Here is a 14,451-nt window from a genome sequence, read left to right as displayed (position 1 = left end):
GGAATACTTTTGATGCTCTCCATGTCAATGCCAAGCGGGACATGGCTCTGGCCATTGAGAAGGGGAAGGAGAAGCCAACCACAGATCTAGTAGGTAAGGATATTACTCTTTTAGCTTCTTGTTCTACTATCATCATCCAGAAGATGTGGACTGATGAACTGATCCTCATTGAGAGGCTAGTACATCAGAGAAAAACTGCCGTGAGAGATTGACTGCCTACACGTGCTCATCTAGAAAGCCTCTTATACTTTGTTAAACTCTATCCATCGTGAGTGTCGGTGCCGAGGGAAGTTTGAGAGGAAGGCGCAAGAACTTGAGATGAAGTTGAAGTTGACACATGCATAGTGGTTATCACTTCATTGGAATCTAGATGAAGAACAGAGTGTTGAGGGAGCGGTTGACTACAATGAAGATGACTATGGAGTTTGTGGCCAAGCTCTTGTCTAAGTCTGCTCAGAGGGCAACTCTCCAGAAAAAATTTTGAGCTGGGACTTATGTTGCCTTAATCACTTGGCAAAGTGTCATAAGGTTTCCTCCAGCTAGTTGAGTATGTAGAAGTTCGCTGAGTTGGTGGCCGACTTTGAGTCAGAGATGGGTGAAGTTGACCAAATTGGCGAGAGTGAACAAAGTGATGGGGGGTTGTCAAATGTAGTCGGTGGCCGTCCATCTTTATTTTCATCAAAAAAAGTTTTGTATATATATGTATGTATGTATGTATGTGTGTGTGTGTGTGTACCCAAGTCTTACTCTTCCCATGCCTTTAGGTGCCTTAAGGTTAATTCATCGCCTTAGATGGGTCTTGCCTTACACTACATGTATTAAGGATATCTTATCGTTGTCTTTACAAAGGTAATTGTTTAGAATTACCACCGGAGTGATTCATGAGCTTCTAATGCAAATTTTTTTGTGATAAAAGAGAAAATCTAGCCACTAGGGCTGACCCGTGTTTCAATGATAAGTGGCAAAGGGGCTTTGCGTTGCTTGGGCATTACATGGCAAAGATGGCGTTGATAAATGAGGGGCAGTCAAACAATTAATGATAACTAAGAGCCAACCAAATAATTAATGGTGGTCAAGTGACAATTGAATAATCGTAAACATATTTATCTAGAAGTTGGTTATTGATAGCTCTTATTCATCAATATTCTGTCGATCGAGTGCGGATATTATTCTAAAAATGAGTTCCCCGAGTGTGCAACAGAAGCCCCCTTGTGAACATAAGGGTATTGACTGATTTTGGATTCATTGCTTGAGGGGTGACGCGTCGCTATCGTTGGGGCTTCAAAGGGTAAATGCATTGATCTTATCCTCTTCTTTGGTTGTCTATAAATTCAGAAACCCCTTAAAAAATGTACTATATGGCTGAATCAGACATTGTAATTGCTTCCATAGGGTTTTAGCAGTCCCTAAGTGAAGACGCCGAGGATGAAGACAAGGTCAAGTCAGATGGCCCAGATCTATCACCACTCTACTTTATAGCTTCTTGTTCACTGAACTTAAAAAGGGAGAACTTCTCATGCAATGATTATGAAGGTCAATCCTTTCTTGAGTCTGAGCGGGCAAGATGTTCATTTGATATCCCATGTCTGCCCACTCGTGAGTTGCTTTTCCCTCTAAGTGTATCAGACTTGGAATCGGGTGACAATCAAAGTTGACTAGAATTATAAACTTAGCCTTCAGGGTAGAGCGCTCTGTGTAACCCTGGCAGGCGACTCAGGCATACTTGTTTGCTTGGCACCAGGCCTGACTCACTAAACTTCTCAGGGCACCACCCCCTTCCCAATTCGAAGAAAGAGTGAGTGAGTGAGTGAACCGGTGAATGAGTGAGTGAATGAGTGATTACTTGTATCGACCATGAGTCAACATATGAATGCAAGAAAATTAGCTTTTATACTTATAGTTATTCAATAAAAAAAAATTTGTACATGTCTTATTTTCAAAATCTCTTACAATTATTTGTAATTATGTGACTGTCAACTCTCTTCAAGCTATTTCCTCTAAGTCCCATGATTTGGCATTCAGTGACAATTTACACAATCGATTCTATCAAGCAAGTTCCGTGAGTTTATTGATCGCACTGAACGAGAGTTTCTGCAAGATAAGTGAGTGAGGTACGAGTGAGAGGCTTGCTATTTGTTGCCCAGCTTAACCTTATATTACTTAATCGATCACATCACACAAAAATAGTCTCTTTCAATGGAGATCGATTATTATTATTATTATGCTCGACGCCAACAATTTCAATCACTTTAGTGGGAATGCAACCAATAGTAAGTAATGAAATACCAAAATGAACTACATTTCATTAATTTATGAAAAAAAATATATGTGAGTACATAGCTTTTAAAGGTAAAACATCTTCAAGTCATTTCTACTTCATATGCGAGGCGCTTCTTTTTGGAGGGAGTCAGTTAGGTTGCTCTGTTTTGGAAATAAAGAGATATTTATATTCTTCTACTCATATGCGATTGTTGGCAAGCTTGAGTAGCGCGACCAACAATTTGGGGGTGTTATAAGCCCAATGCATAAGGGAATGAGCTCTCCTTTATCCCTTGGATACGGGTTGTGTTGGCATCCATTTTTTATGCAACTTATAAGGGAAATCTTTGCTGAGTGATACAGGAATGTACTGGGATCAGGTGTGGCCTACCATGATTCAAGGAGCCCGAATGACGTTCAAGTGAGCACTACGACTATGATAAGTTGGTGTACACCACACCATAGCCATTCTTAGAGGCAATTATCACCAAGTCAACATCACATTTAGTGTTCCCTATTTTGACATTCATTTCAGCGTCACAAAGCTATTCTTACTAATATAGATGTTCTCTTGATGTAGACCATTGATGAAGTTACCCCCACTCTATGTTTGTACCTTAAGCCTACGACAGGGTAGATGGATTTAATTCTGGGACTATTTTTACTTGGTTACATGCAGAAGGAGCATCTTCTAGGGCTCCAGGGATGCATTAATGACCTCTACAGATGTCCGAGGATCATGGCTTGCTCTTCGCTGGTCCTTCGGAGTTCCCATAAGCTTGAATTTCCTTCGATGAACGTTTTTGGAAGCCCTATTTATGTGGGGATCGGTGCGACCACGCCTAAAATGGGTGTGTCAGCATGACCATGCCTAAATCCTGGAGAGGCGCCTAAAAACCTCGACCAACATGACCATGCCCGAGGGTGGTGTGACCATGACGGCCAAACAGAGCGTACAACTTGAATGGGTTGGTTGAAGACGATTGCCTTGAGTCCATGAAACTCCTCGAAGTGTTGTTTTTAGCTTAGGCACAACCTATGTATAATTTCTCTTAGAAGGTGACTCTGGCTTGGTCTAGGACTATGTAAGAATGCTTGAGAGAGGAGGCTTTTGATTGGTGAAGTGGGTTTTAAGCTCTAGTGAAGCTTAAGAGCAAGTTAATTTGGAGTTTTGGTGGACTTGGTGGTATGACCGTAACATGCTGTGAATTTTGAGCTGAAAATTAGGGTTGGACAGTGGGGGAGATTGGCTATCAAGGATTGGAATGAGCTCAGGAGTGCTGGGAGAGGTTCTGGAAGCAATTGGGTAGAGTTTCTCCAATGATTTGGATGATCCCTCAATTTGGTCATGGAGGGGTGCATTTATAATTGAGGCCAAGGGGGAGGCCTCAAGCTGCCATTGGTTGGTGCTAATAAGCTTAGGTGGAGAGCTGAGCGACCTAATTGGCATGGGAGATTGCCACAAGGGATGGGTAGAATTTAGGGGTTTAATGGTGATTAAATTGGGGCTTGGGAAGGCTAGTTGCATGGGTTAAAGAGCCAACCAATTTTAGGGGAGGGGTTTTCTTAAATCGAGGGACCTTTGGTCCATGGCTCAAAATAGGTCGTGGCGTGGCTAGCTCATAAGATTAGGATAGGGCTAAGGCGATTAAGATTTAATTAAATCAAAGGGTTAGGGAAAAGTTTGGTTTTAGGATTAAAATGGTGTTTAGGCTTGGACATGGATTTTGGGTTTGGATTTAGACCAATTGATGGTTTAAATTGACCTAGAAAAATGCCATGAGGAATTTGAGAATTAAATTTTGTGGAAATGTAGTGATTACAAGGCTCAATTTTTTGGAATTTGGAAATGGGTTCAATTTTGGGGTAGTTGACTTGGGATTAGATTTGGGTTTGAAATTGAATGGAATTGGGCTTGCATTTAATTCAAATTGGACTTAGATATGATGATATTTAATTTGGATTAGAAATTGGGTGAATTTGGAATGAAATTGGTGGAAATTGAGAGTGATTTGAGGACTTTAGGGATTTAAGGGTATTTTGGGAATTTTAGCCGGGTATTTTGGGAATTTGGGTATTTTGGGAATTTTAGCCAATTTTGGTGGATTTGGGGATTTTGGATGCAATTGGGAACATTGGGTGGTTAGAATTGATTTTGGCAAAGTTTGGAATGATTTTGGGGATTTTGGCAATTATTTGGATATTTGGGGTATTTTGGTAATTTTGGGCAATGTACGAGTATTTTGGTTATTTTGAGGATTTTGGAAATATTTGGGCAATTGGGGTAATTTGAAGTGGTTCAACATGACTTTTGGTGAGGAATCGGGAGTTTGGACAATTTTGAAAGTTTTAGGGTTCCAGATGCATTTTGGTAAATTTTGGGAAAAGTGTGGTAGGAGGTCAAATTGGGATGTCTCAATGGAATTGGGATTGATGACCATGCCAATTGTGTAAACTCCTCCCCTGAAATCATAAGACCCATAGGGAAGCTCATTTTGGATCCTTCACGTGTTAGTCCTAGCCACCCTAGCCAAAGACTAAGGGCTTGGGGCCACCCATATGAGCTCCCAAAAAGAACTGAGAGATAGGTTAGGTATAGATGATTTTTGGGTTTGAGTGTGTGTGTGAGGTTGTGACCAAGAACATGCCACCCACGATGGCCCTAAGGTCTCATTGATCCTATTGGAACTCACATTTGAGTTTTCACATGTTGGTCTTAACCATTCCAAGACTAGATCCTAGGCTTCTAAAAAGAAGAAACTAAACCTCATAAAAAATGAGGTCAACAATGTTGGAATCATTTATCATATTTCTAACAGTGGTTGGGTTAGTCTGATTCACTGTGTTCCTAAGAAAGGGGACTGTAGCTGTTAACGAACAGAATGAATTAATTCCAACAAGACAAGTCACTTGGTGGTGAATCTATATTGATTATAGAAAATTTAGTCTCGCCACTGGGAAAAATCACTTTTCTCTACATTTTATGGACCAAATGTTGGATAGACTAGTTGAGCATCTATGTTTTTTGTTTTTTGGACGAATATTCAGGATACCACCAAATACCTATAGCTCCTGAGGATCTAGAAAAGACAACATTCACAAGTCCTTATGGAACTTTTGCTTTTAGGAAAATGTCTTTTGGTTTATGCAATGCACCTGCAACTTTTCAAAAGTATATGATATCCATTTTCTGCTATCTAATTGAGAAAGGATTTGAAGTTTTCATGAAAGACTTTTCAATTTTTGGAACCTCATTCGATTTATGCTTAGATCATTTAACAGAAGTTCTAAAACGTTGTGAAGAAACAAATTTAGTTTTTAATTGTGAAAATGTCAATGGTTGCAGGAGAAATTACGCGGGAGCATAAAATTTCTAAAAGCGGCATTAAGTTTAATAATGAGGCGCACCTTTGTCCTTTGTAATTAACATGCTAATTCTAACCAAGATATTTCAAGAACAAGCTAGGGGTATTTGCATGCATACCTTTCAATTTTTTATATATTTACATATCTAACACATGATATCTTATCTTTATGTATGTAACATCATATTATCTAAATCATATCAAAGCATATATATGAATCCACTTCAAGTTAACTCTAATAATATTTTAAATATGATCCAGGAATTAACATTTTATATAAATAAACATAATTTTTTTTTGTTAAATATGTAAATGCATAAAAAATTTCGAGATATGCATGTAAATTGACTGCCTCTTCATTGGTACATTATTCTTACCACAAGCACGTATGTTCTGTAACCAGGACTTTCATATAAAGTTACTAGCTGAGGCAAACTGAATTAATCCCAACCTCAAAAAGTGCTATGTTTGGCGCAGCTGCAGCTTCTCAGCTTTTCAGTTGCAGCTGCGCTGCTCCAGAAAGCTGCTGCAGAGAAGCTGGCTGTCTGTTTGTTGCAGCTTTGTGAAAACAGCTGTGGGGCAGCTGTTTCCGAAAAAATGACCATTATGTCCCTGTATAGTGTTTATATATATAACAGAAGATAAAATGTTATTGAAAAAGGAATTCAAAATGAACTTTTTTTAAATAATGAATATATGAGTTTATTAAATCATTTAATTTAAGAGAGTTTACAATGATTAAAAGAAATACATTTTAGAGAAAGTTGAAACTATGACTAGAAGTAATATTATGGCTCTGTTTGATGTGATACACATGCACAAACACGCACACACATATATAGGTATAAGACAGAGAGAAACAACATACATTTGGAAACAAGCACACACACACACATATATAGGTATAAGACAGAGAGAGAGAAACAACATCCATTTGGAAAAATAGAATCATTATTTCTCAATTCATAGCTTCTAGCATATATCACAAATTTTAAACAACCAAGTTTCAAAATAGCTAAATGGTAAATGAAATTCTCTTTCTTACTATTCTTAAATTTTAGATAGATGGTGAGAGAATTTGAGGATAAAAGAGTTTATCCTTCTATATGGATAACAATCTAATTCTAGAAATATATTATCAAATGTATAATTAAGATCATAGTAAATTTCTTAAATAGAATAGCATTTAAAAGATAAAAACCAGAAACTTACAAATAACCAATCAATCTGATGCATCATATATTACTAGTTACGTTTATCCCCTTCAATAACTATCAAAATTAATTGGCATGCCAACCTTACTTTATAAAAAGCGCTTTGATTATATTCCAAATATAATCTGCAAAATCACACCATAATATATATATATGGTCGGGATATCGATGTCTCTGCCAGGGTTTACTCCCGTGGCGTCTTCATGGCGACCCGAGTAGACCTCGTTACCTCTTTGTCAGATCGAAATCGCAGCCTGCTCCTTCATCATACTTGGTCGTCTGCTCGACTTCGTCGTTTCCTTCGTCGCGCTTCGTCTGCCTTGAATTCGTCTGCTCGACTCTGTCTGCTTTGACTTCGCCTCCCTCGGCTTCGCTGCTGCGTCATTTGCCCAGCGTCCAGCGGCTCATTAGCTGCTTTGGAGATGGCATGCACTTGCTGGCGACATTCCTCTTCTTACTCGTGCTTCTCTTTCAGGTTCAGAGTCTGGTTTTCATATTGACAAGTCCTGCAATGTTCCTCAATCTTTTCACAACGCTCTTGAAGGTGTCTTGAAGGGAAGGTGGTGGCGATCACACCTTCATAAAAAAATTAGGGAAAAAAAATAGGAAGTCTGCTCTTATTCTCACAGAGGTTTAAACCAGTACTCTCGCGTCGTCATGACGCTTTGCTCTAGTAGGGAAATTTTTGTATGGTCACCTAAAACTGGAGATCATTCGAAAAGATTTTGAGGCTATGAAGCTATTGGACAGTTGGAATATTGGTTTACTTGACGGTCGGCACATACCGATGCACATCGGCACATACCGATTCAGTTGTCTCATGAGGTCGATTACACTCGCATCTTTTCTCGGAAAGTTATCAGGATCGACAACCGTTATATGAAAATTATGAAGTGGTTTCAACCCAAAAGCGGAGTCCCCTATCATTCAGTCTGGATTAAATTCTCGGGGTTAAAATTATATCTGCTAAGCTTAGAAATTCTCTACTCCTTAACAACTGCTTACGGTAAGCCTCTCAGAATTGATAGTCCTACGCTTGTTGTCACCAGACCCTCTGTGGCTTGTGTGTTAGTTGAGAGGGATATCACTCAACTAGCTCCGGATGAGGTGTGGATTGCTCACACTCACAACAGGTATTGGCAGAAGGTGGAAATCGAATCACACCCTCCTTATTGCTCTCATTGTAGTATGTTTGGCCACAGCTCTACTATTTGCTATCGTTTGCATCCTTATCTAAGGCCGAATATCGCTAAAGAACAATCACCTATTATCCCTATTGAGAAGATGCAACTCGATCCTCTTCCCAACACCACAGTTCCTGAAAAAGAACAACATACTACAACTTCAAATCCAGTTGTGCTTATACCGCCCACTGTTATTAAAGAAGACTCACATACATGTCAAGAAGCACGGGAGGGCTCTTTTGATCCAACAACAGATCAGCCGGTACAACATGTAGTTGCTTCTAATGTTCAACAATCTGCACATCTCCAACACACTTTAGAACAAGATCAGGTGAGTCAATCTTCGGAAGAGGAATGATAGGCCTATTCCAGGAGGAAGAAAAAGAATGGAGTACGACTCCAGCTCGGGAACATTTTAAATGATACATTGGTTACTACTGGCAATGACAATCATCTTATCAATTTATTAGCTTGCTCCTTCCCCAAAACCAGATGCAGAGGCAAAACCAAATTGCGTTGCTCTCTAGCCACCTGATATTATGTATTTCAACATTTTTTAACCTTTTCTTTATGTCTCTAATGTACTTTTCTGTATTTTTTAGTTTTGGAACCCCTTGTGGTTTTGGTGTTGGCCGGGTGTCATGTTTGGGCCCTCCAACACATTGTATCTGTATCTTTATTTCTGGTTAATATATTAGCTTTTGTTGGGCATTATATATATATATATATATATATTATATATATATATATATATATTTATATTTATATTTAATGGTTTTGCAAAAGTATATTTAGAGGGTAAAGCTTTAATTGATTGATCACCAAATCCAAAATTGCAGAGCTTAGAGGCCAATACAAATATTTACGATGTGGATCAATTCAAATTGTATGATGAGTTTAGAACTTTACAATGTAATCTCCAATACTAAAATTTTATCTTACAGGTTGCAACAAAATTCATGCAGGATATAATCCCTGAAAGAAAAAAAAAACATATTCATGAAGTAGATTTCACTAGATCAAAGGAATAAAAACTACTTGGTTCTTAGAAAACAATTCTTAATTAATTTTCTTAGTCAAGTTTATATGTTAATATAAAGAAAGGGTGCTCTATAAACCATGTAATTTAACCAGAAATAATCGCTTGAATTCTCAAATCTGATACAAAATAATCCAATAAAGAGACTCGGGAAATTCAGGAAGGTGGGACTGACCGACCTCCTACAAGGATCCTGGAGGATTGAATTGCAAGGCAACTTTTGAAACTCGATTTGTGATTATTCTCTTCCTATATATGTTTCTTTTATTTTTTTCAGAATTATCACCTTTTTGTATTTAAGATTAGATATATTAGGAGAGTTTGCAAATTAGGAGATTCATGCCTGTACATGTACCTTATGAATGAATAATGAAGGTAAGCAAGTAATTTTTCCTCCCAAAGTTTCTTTTTCTTCAGGGACTACTTTGAATCGTATTAAAGGAGGCAAAGGACTAATTGAACACATTTATAGTATGGGCCTAAAATGGCCCTATACAAATAGTCTAATGTCAAATTTGAAATTTTCTCCTTTAATAGAGATAAAACAAAAATGTCAACCACAAGGTGTTTTCTATACTAATAATGCATAGTGACAATTGGTAAAGAAATTGCAAATTGATACCAAGTTGATAGGATCAAATTCCACCCAAATCAAATTTGTAATTCTACACTCAATATTAAAATAAATATATACCTAAGATTGGACTTATTAATCCAATACTCTCCAATGTCTTAATGATCTCCCTCATGCGAGCAAAGCATTTTTAGCACCATCAAATACATGGATTTGTAATGCGGGTCAACAACTCTCGAACTTAGCGCAATTATGGTTGAAGATGGCTAGATCTATGGGAACCATAAACCATATAAATCCCCTGATTCTAGCGAACCTATTGATGTTGATATCATTTGCTAACAAAAAAAGGATGAAAATTAGGCTAGAAACACCAATGGTCGAATTTCTTATCAATCCAAATTTCTGACTTTGAAGTGTATGGAAGGATTAACCTTTGTGAACCTTAATGGTTAAGGCAATTCATGAGAATGTCAAACAATATATACCTTAGTGACGTATATCCTATAGCATTCATCTTTACAATTCTGATTCAATCACATAAACATGTATTAATTTGTTAGTGTTTACCAAGGAAATGAGCGCATACAAAAACAGAAAAAAGAATAAAAATTTAAAAAAAGAAAGCATATTAGAAAAAATAAAATCTATTGTAATAATAATTTAATAATTGTGCAACTTGTTTTCATTAAAGCTTCCTCGCAGATTAATGATCAATGATCCGCTAAGATATTAAGAAAAAAATTGAGTTGAAATTATACCCATGGTTCATATCAAAGCATTCATGATCAAAATTGTGTTATATATATATATATATATATATATATATAAAGCCCAAAAAGACTAATATATTAACTAGAAAGAAAGATACAGATACAATGTGTTGAAGGACCCAAAGATGACACCCAGTTCACACCAAAATTACAAGTGATTTTAAAACTAGAAAATACAGAAAAGTACAGTAGAGACATAAAGAAAAAACCTAAAAATGCTGAAATACAAAGTATCAAGTGGCTAGAGAGCAACCCAATTTGGTTTTGCCTCTGCCTCTGGTTCTAGGGAAGGAACAAGCTAATAAGTTGGTAAGATGATTCTCATTGTCAGTGATAACTAATGTATCATCCAATATGTTCCCTAGCTGGAGTCGGCCTCCATTCTTCTTCTTCCTCCTGGAATATACTAGTCATTCCTCTTCCGAAGATTGACTCACCTGATCTTGATCTACCGTGTGTTGGAGATGTGCAGATTGTTGAACATTAGAAGCAATAACATGTTGTACCGACTGATATGCTATTGGATCAAAGGAGCACTCTCTTGTGTCTTGGCATGTGAGGGAGTCTTCTTCAATAACAGTGGGTGATATAAGCACAACTGGATCTGTAACTGTAGTATGTTGTTCTTCTTCTTCTTCAGTGGTGTTGGGAAGAGGATCGGGTTGCGTCTTCTCAACTGGGATAATAGGTGGCTGTTCTTTAGTGATATTCAGTCTTAGATGAGGATTTTAACGATAGCAAATAGTAGAGTTGGGGCCAAACATACTACAATGAGAGCAATAAGGAGGGTGTGGTTTGATTTCAACCTTTTACCAATACCCGTTGTGAGTGGTTTTAATCCACACCTCATCCGGAGCTGGTTGAGTGATATCCTTCTCAACTAACACACAAGCCACAGAGGGTCTGGTGACAGCAAGCGTAGGACTATCAACCCTGAGAAGCTTACCGTAAGCGGTTGCTAAGAAGTAGAGAATTTCCAAATTGAACAGATGTAATTTTAACCCATGAAATTTTATCCAAACTGGAATGATAGGGGACTCCGCCTTTGGGTCGAAATCAACAATTCACTTCAGAATTTTCATATAACGGTTGTCGATCTTGATAACTTTCCAAAAAAAGATACGGGTATAATCAACATCATGAGACAACTGAATCAGTATGTGTCGACCGTATATATATATATATATATATATCCAAATGCATAATTTAAGATTTGAGATTTTGCAGAAAAAAAGAGCACCTAAATGCCTAAATAATTGCTTGTTCATATTGGGAGCGTAAATGAGTCAAGCCAAGCTCAAATTAAAGCTAACTCAGCTCATCAGTCAAAGGATTGGCTCAAACTCGGCTAACTTGAACTCAGCTCATCAGTCAAAGGATTGGCTCAAACTCAACCTTGTCAAGGTCATAACATTATGCTCAATCATAGCTGGTTCATCTAATAGCATGCTTGAGATCATTGAAGAATTGCAATTAAGGATAGATGAAACCAACAACCATACAAGAAGAGGAAGTAATGATGAGACCTCATTTGAGAAGGATCAACTAGACCAGCAGTTATAATTTCCAAGGAACCATTGAAAAATTAGAAATCTTTTCATCTCTTCCTTCTGCTCAAAATATCCCTCTCAAAATTCAAAATCTGAGAAATCAATATGCTTGCTATAGAAGGATTGGCCATCGAAGGTCCCACATACAAAGAGCAAGATTAAGAGTCTAAACCAAGTCTAGTCTTTAGTGGAACTCCAAAAGATAACAAGTGCATCGATCTTCTCCCTACCAAATTTTCTTGTGCTAACCTTGAAAAATCTATTGCCCCAAAGAATATAGTAAGAACTAGCAACAACTACCCTATCCACAAATTTATTGCATGTGGTAGTCTCCCACTAAAATTTCAGGTGTTTTTCAGCAATTTCAATCAATAGTCAATTCCTAAATTTATTCATAAATCCGTCAACATTCCTAAATAAAAATATGTTGTCGTAGAAGAAATCCAAGCTCTTACAAAATAAAATAAAACATGGGACGTCTACAGCTAGAAAAGAAAAATGTGAGATGTAAATGATTATTTACTCTCAAATATAAAGCTGTCGGAAACTTTGAAAGATTTAACATACACCTTTAAGTAAAATGATAGATCCAATAATGATACCATCCAATTATATGGTATAAATAACTAAGAAGTATTTGTCGATGTTGTAAAACTTGTTAACACTATTTGAATCCCTTCGTTTCTTGCAACTAATCTTGATTGACCAATATATCAACTAGAAGTAAAAAATAATTTTCTTAACAAAAACTTTGAAGATGAGATATACATGAAAATATCTCGCAGCTCCCTGCTTACAAAGTTTGCAAACTCCAAAATCCTCTTTATAGCTTAAATAAGCTCTTCAAGTTTGATTTAGTTGATTTTTCATAGTTTTTAAAAATTAACCATATTTTTCAATAAAAAAATCATTTGAAAGAAAACTAATGATTCTAATTTTGTGTATGAATGATATTATATAAGAAGATTTTAGTGATGAGATAATGGTTATCAAGTGGCATTTGGCTAAAAACTTTGAAATCAAAGACTTAGAAGACCTAAAGTAATTTTCAGAGATAGAGATTGTTAGATCCCACAAAAGGTTATTGCAAATATATTCTTGATCACCTGAAGAAATAAAAGGCTTAAATTCAAAGAGTAGGCACTCCCATGGATGATAATGTTAAATTTGGGATAAAAGAAGAATGTTGCTGCTTATATAAATCAATATCAAAGGCTTGTTGGCAAGAGCTCATCTACCTCACCCATAAAAAAGTATAATACTTTCTTTCCAATAACAATTCTTGAACCGCCCCACCAAAGAACACATGGATGTTGTTGTTCAGCTACTAAAATGACTTAAAATGACTAATGGAAAAGAATTATTTCTACAATATACCACACAAAAAACATAAAAAGTTTTGTTGGACTTGATTGGGAAGTATCAATGACTAATGACAGATTTACCTCAATATATTATACATTTATATGGAGTAACCTAGCACCCTGACGAAGTAAAAGGCAATATATTGTGGTTAGGAAGAGCACTTAGGCATAATTCAAAGCTATGGCTCATATGATTTAAGAAAGAAGTTGATTAAAATGACTCTTCAATAAGTTGTCTATCTCAAAAGGAGAACCCATCATGTTACTAACTGAAAATCAAGCTACAATAGATTTTGTAGAAAAAATTAATCATTGTGATAGAACTAAGTATGTAAAATTTGACCATCAATTCATAAAGAGAAAAGTTGATATTGATATTATTTTTCATCTTTACACCCAGGCATGTTTACAAATTGGTGACATCCTTACTAAACCACTGTCAAGTAATATTTTTGACAACCTAATGATCAAGCTGGAAATGCTAAACATTTACCATCCAGTTCAAAGGGGAATGTTGAAAAGTGGGTTCAAGCTTTGGGCGTAAACCAATCTAACTAAAAACTTGTAATTGATGACAATCAAATCCCAAAATTTAAATTGTGGCCACATTAATCTATAAATAGTTCAAATTCTACCACATGTGGAGAGGCTTCTTTGCTGTTGTGGTTGTCTAGTCATGAACTAAATGATATGTTTCCATCTTTTGGAATTTTATATATTCTACACAATAATGGGAATCAAATTATGATATTACCTATTAGTTTATTTCTCGTTTTAAGTAAGTACTAGATTTATTTCCATTCCTAATTATGTCCTAAGCTCTCTATATTATACTTGCTTTGAATACTTTGGACAACAATAAGAATTTATTTTCCCCCATTTGTTTTCAATTTTCTTTGAAGTGTAACAAACTTTGACCACAAAGATTGTTAAGTCTTTGTTATAACATCTTGCACATGACATAATATTTATAAAATTCATATTGCATGCTTGATGAAGTACACTTTTGGTAGTAACCTTTTCTTGATATAATTGATTAGTTGGACCAATAGATCCATAAAATGACAATTTTCTTAGGAGTCACTGAATTCCATAAAACCTTCTTCTGATTTAAGGTATCACAAATAAC

The sequence above is a fragment of the Phalaenopsis equestris genome, unplaced genomic scaffold (genome assembly GCF_001263595.1).
Source record: "Phalaenopsis equestris unplaced genomic scaffold, ASM126359v1 Scaffold000002, whole genome shotgun sequence".
NCBI classification, from domain to species: Eukaryota; Viridiplantae; Streptophyta; class Magnoliopsida; order Asparagales; family Orchidaceae; genus Phalaenopsis; species Phalaenopsis equestris.
This window is presented reverse-complemented; position numbering follows the sequence as displayed.